Here is a 6,000-nt window from a genome sequence, read left to right as displayed (position 1 = left end):
GACTCAATAAATATTACGTATGTGTGAGGCATTTGAATAATTGAATGACCAATATAATTTATAACTTGAACTTCAATAAAAGTTGTTATTTTCCATGCAAGTTACTCTCTAATAATCATACAGGATTGACCAAAAGCGTGAAGGTCTGATAGTATAAAGTTCGGTTATTCAAATAAAAAGTCTGGAATTGAATTTTCCACCTCTTGTAAAAAAAAAAAAAAAAATTGATACGAGATTGAGTTTTAAATTCTTAACTGCTCGTATCAGTCATCCCAATGCTAAGGCTCGTTTGTTTTTAAGAGTAAAATCTAAAATTTTGAAAATTTTTAATCTTATTATTATAATTTTTTTTAATTTTCACATAAAATAAAATAACAATTCGACTTTTTTAAATTTTAAAATAAAAATAATATTAAAAAATATATTCTAATAATATTTTATTTAACTTTTTAACTTTAATCTAAACTCATATAATCTCTTCTCATCTCTAAAATCAAACGAGTCTTAACCGATTTGTTAAACAAGTAAGAAAACTATTTTCCTTTATCTTCATCTGTTAATTATCATTTAAGGCTTTAAAATTTAATTTTCATATTAAATTATGATACGTAGATGATGTATAGTATAAAAATATTTAAATATAATTATTCTTATAAGAAACTTAAAATAGAATATATTTTAATATGATATATTATATCTTAAAATCATTTTTATTATAAATAAAATGACATCGTATTAAAATTAGAAAAAGACTATTATGCCAATCCAAAATGATCGTTCCATTTAAAATGAAATTGTTTTTTATTTAATCATGAAGGAAGTGATTTTAAATATATTAATATATTTTTTTATTTTTTAAAAATATTTAAATATATTAAAAAAATTAAAAAAAATTACTTTAATAACTGTCGGTAACACTGAGCGGTGCCACCGCTCTTCAGATTATAATGTGACGAAGCATTTAGGTTTAAAATGCTATGATAACCTTTTGAAATAAGATTAGACTGAGAGAGAGAGAGAGAGAGAGAGATTGGGTCAAAGATAATTTGTGAGTTGTATGAATAACAAACAAACACGAGAAATCAAAATCAATGGAGTGAGAACTGGGGTGGATGGATAGTACTGTTTTATTGGCAAATCGGAAATTGAGCCGAAAAGTCAGATATCTGAGTGCACTGCTAACTGCTTTTAGTGTGGGACCCACTCTGCCCTTTTCAATAAATACGGTCACCTTTACGAGTTTTTGACAGCTTGGACAGCGAAAGCTTTCCGGTTGGTCCACCCTCTAGTTTCGAGCTGTCTCCTAACGTCACGCTGCGGTTCCTCACAGCATCCCTTTTGTTATTATGATCATTACACACCATTGGGCCGTGACGGTTGTTTCGTATCTCTGATTTGATATTTGATGACGACTTCGCGGGAGCACTCAATTAAGTAAATAAACAAAACTGCAGGCGGGAGATAATTACTTTTGCTCTCTTCATAAATCACGAATTCAATGCCCCCACACACAAAAAACAATTTTAACCGTTATTTTTTCATACGAATGATTTTTTTTTTTTAATAAATGTTTGATTGTGGGATCTTTAATTTTTTAAAGATACTGGACGTCGTTTTCGCAAAACCAGTATCTTTTGGTGCACTAGTATTATTTTTCTATCAGTTTTTGAAGGTACGAGCAGATTTACGGATTAATTTATGCAATTAATATAGATGTGAATTATTTTATCAAATATTCATTTTTAAATCTATATCGTTTTATTAAAGTCTATTTTTTTTACCTTAATAATGAATGACAAATCACAAAAGAAAATTATATTGATAGAGTTCCAAATGTATTATTTTGATTTATGATGTTATGTTTGATATGAGGACATTCCAGAATGTATCCAATTATGCATATAAGTTTTTCTGATGAATGAAAAATGACAGTTTCTCTTAAAAAAATAATGGAAGCATATAAAAAAAAACTTAATTTCTTTAACTAGATGTCATTTTTTTAAAATAAGTATTCGGTGCTTAATTTATGACTTTATATGGTATTATTTTTTTTTTAGGTAATATAGTACTATTCTTTAAAAAGAGAAAAACATAAGAAAATACTACTATTTAAGTAAAATACTACTAAATCCATTTCTAAGTATCACTCGATCACAAAATACTTTTTAATTTGAAATTAAAATTTTCACAAATTTAAAATTAAAATATAAAAATCAATACAATTTTTTTAAACTTCAAAACAAAAATTATATTTAAACAATTTTTAACTTTATAATATTTTTATTCAACTTTTTCTTTCTCATTTTCTAAAATTCAATAAACATTTTAACTCATAAATTTTTACTAATATTTATAGAATTATAATTCAGGTGTCCAAATGAATCCTAAATGTTCTTGTCAAAGTTAGGAAAAAAAAAGAAGAATAAATGATTTGTATAATTTTAAAATCTCATGTCCCACAAATTCCCCGTAAAGGAAAAAAATAATATTAGAATAATTTTAAGATGTGCACGCCTTACACATTGTCTTTAAATAAGATTGTGCAAGCTTCTCATATTGTCTTTACAAAAGTGGAATCTACTATAAAAAAATTGATTTTTTTCTTGTGGGCTCTAGATTTTCACTACTTATTTTAGAAAGTGCGCAAAACTTACAAAATTTATAATTATATAATCATTTTCCATAAAGAAAACTCGCAAATCTGGGATGTGCATGCAAAAATAATTTTTTAAAGGTGATTCAATTTTTTTAAACTAAATACATGATACTTGTATATCTCGAAACTATATCTAACATTTTTATTTTTAGGATAGGGTGTGCCCCACAAATGCAAATAAGATCAAAATTAAAGAATAATGTTATTTGATCATCTGAAACTTATCGTTCAAATGACTCTCTTAACTTGACATGTGGTTTATTAGAAGAATAATGCTAGATATAGTCTTAGGATGCACAAGCTCGACGTACTCATTTTAAAAAAAAAAGTGGGATCCACATTTAAAAAAATAATTTTTTATGTGGATCTTATATTTACTTATTTTTTTCAAAAGGAATATGCGGGAATTGCATACTATAGAACTGCATTTTTTTGAAAAAAAATAATAGATATAGTCGAGTATGCAAACTCCGTGCACTCCTTTAAGAAAATGGGATCCATTGTTAAAAATGATTTTTTTAATGTGGATTTCAGATTTAACTACTTTTTTCAAAATAAAAAAATACGAGACTTGCACATTTTAGGATTACAAATATTGTTAGAAATGATATTTACAGTCATTTAATGCGTAAGCACGACGATTTCCTTTTAAAAAAAATGATGAATATAGGATTTACATAAAAAAATTATTTTTAAAAATAGAACCCATTTTTTCAAAGGAGTGCATAGGGCTTTAACTTTTTAATTTTTTATGAGAAGTTAAAAAAGTAGTAAATTTTATTAATGACTAGTCTGAGATAGATTGAGATGAATTTCACATTCAAACATAAGTCTCATTTCCATCTATATACTTTAAGTTTTTTTTTTCACAACCAAAGAGCATCATGAACGTTTCCTTAATTCAGCCTGATTTCTTTGTTTGTGACCAAATAGCATAAATTAAAAATTAAAAATGTAGTGGTTGGACTTATTACATGAGTTAACATTACGCCAAACCATATTCTGCGCAGGCCATGTGTTCTGTCTAGTTTATCATCATTTTGCGGCTTTTATGCGGCTCATGCTACAGCTCCCGTTGGAACTTCCGTTGGGATGTAGTATTGCATGTGTTTTTTTAAGTTATTTTTTATATTTTTAAATATTTTAAAAAAATAAAATAAATTTAGAACATTATTAAAAGAATACTTTCTTAATCAGAAAGTAAAAAAAAAAATTATTAAAAAATACTTCTTTAATCACGAAGTAAAATAAAAAATCATAAAAAAAATATTTTTTATAATTTTTTATTTTATTTCGTGAGCATGAAAATATCTTTTAATAATAATAATTTTTTTTATTTCTTAAAATAATTAAAATTATAAAAATTTTATATAAAAAAATTTTAAAAAATACATAGAAATACACTTGTTAAATTCCTACGAAAGTGGGAGCCACCGACAGGAGATTAGGGAAAAATTTATTTGCCCACTTGATTTGTGCACTTGGTTTGATCACTGATATTTTTTATTTTTTATTATTATTTTTTTATTTAATAATTAAAAAAATAATTTTAAATATATTGATATATATTTTTTTAAAATAAAAACATCTTAAAAAATGTAAAAAAAAAAAAAAAAACTGAGCGGCACGTCCAGCGATAAATGCTGGGCGACAGAGCAGCCTTGCCCATATATAATATATATATATATAATATATTATATATTTATATAAATATATATATATTATATATATTATATATTTATATTTATATGAGTTATTGAGAGGAAAAACTATGTTTGTCTTTATCTATCAGTTTGTTTATAGGTATCTTCAAAGGACGTACGTAAAGCACACGATGTGTAGCAGTTGGCATGCACGTAAGTATCAAGTGGTTAAAGCACAAGAATCCGAGTGTTAATTAGGTATGAAAGATAGGTGGGGGTGCAGTTGAACATTTCCTCTAATTTTTTTTTTTGAAGGTCAATGGATTTCACAATTAGTTAATGTATGGTCGCAATTATTTGTCACTATTTTATTTCACTTTTTATTTTGTAGGAAAATCCACATCATGCTATATATACACACGAAGGTTCCATCAATTGACTTTCACAATATCATATAAGCTAGGCAATAACATTTCGATCATCCATTTTTATTTTTATTTTTATTTTTAATTCTATTATTTGTCAACAGCATATATAAGATTTTTGCCATATTTGGATACTAAAAATATTTCATTTCATCTCATTCTCATCGCGTCATTACAATTTTTTTAAAATTCTAAATAAAATATAATAAACAATTCAATATTTTTAAATTTTATAATAATAATAATATTAAAAAAATAATATTATAACAATATTTTATTCAATTTTCATCTAAAATAATCTCATCTCATCTCATTATCTAAACGACACCTTAATACTTGGTTTGGATAATGAGTTGAGATGATTTATGAATAATAGTGATATATTTGTATTCAAATGAGATGAGCTGAGTTAGAAATAGTTTAAGTTAAAATATTTTATGGGATTTTAGAAAAAGAGAGAAAAAAAGTTGAATAAAATTATTATAAAGTAAAAATATTATTAGAGAATAATTTTTTAATATTATTTTTATTTTATAATTTTAAAAAAATTGAATTATTTTTTGTGTTTTGTTTGAAAGTTTGAAAAATTGTAATAATTATGTAATGATTAGATGAAAAAATTAAAAATTAAAAAATATTTGTATTTATGGTATTTAAATATTAAGATAGAATGAAATGCAATACGATAAAATAAAATGAAAGCATCTCTATTCAAACCAGACTTTAACAAAAACAAATAAAGGTAAGAGTACGATTATTGTATTAAAAAGTTAAATTAATTGATGAGGAATTATGTATGTATGAGCATAATAACTTAATCTGAATGCAGAAGAATGTGAGTTCGGACGGCAAAATGGAGAGTAATTTATAGTAACAGTCAATGCAACCAGAATGGTATCAAATGGCACAATTTGCTTAAAACAAAGCATGTTGCATATATAAGACTTCTATAACATACGATGCTACTCGGCCGATGCCAGCCGTAACGTGCATTTTTTTAATATAAAAAAAAAAACCACAATGCTGCATCAGTTTGATAAGCATTTTCATATATATATATATATAAAAGCTAATTTGAGAACACAACTATTTTCAAGTATTTCCAAATATTACTCAAACATAAAATTCTTTTCAATTTCAAATTTTTAATTTTTTTTATCTAATCATTACAATTTTCTTAAATTTTCAAACAAAATACAAAAAATAAAAAATAAATAAAAATAAAAATAAAATAAAAAAATAATATTCAAACAATATTTTAACTTCATAATAATTT

This window comes from Juglans regia, chromosome 9 (assembly GCF_001411555.2).
Source record: "Juglans regia cultivar Chandler chromosome 9, Walnut 2.0, whole genome shotgun sequence".
Taxonomy (NCBI): domain Eukaryota; kingdom Viridiplantae; phylum Streptophyta; class Magnoliopsida; order Fagales; family Juglandaceae; genus Juglans; species Juglans regia.
Note: the sequence above shows the minus strand (reverse complement) of the source record.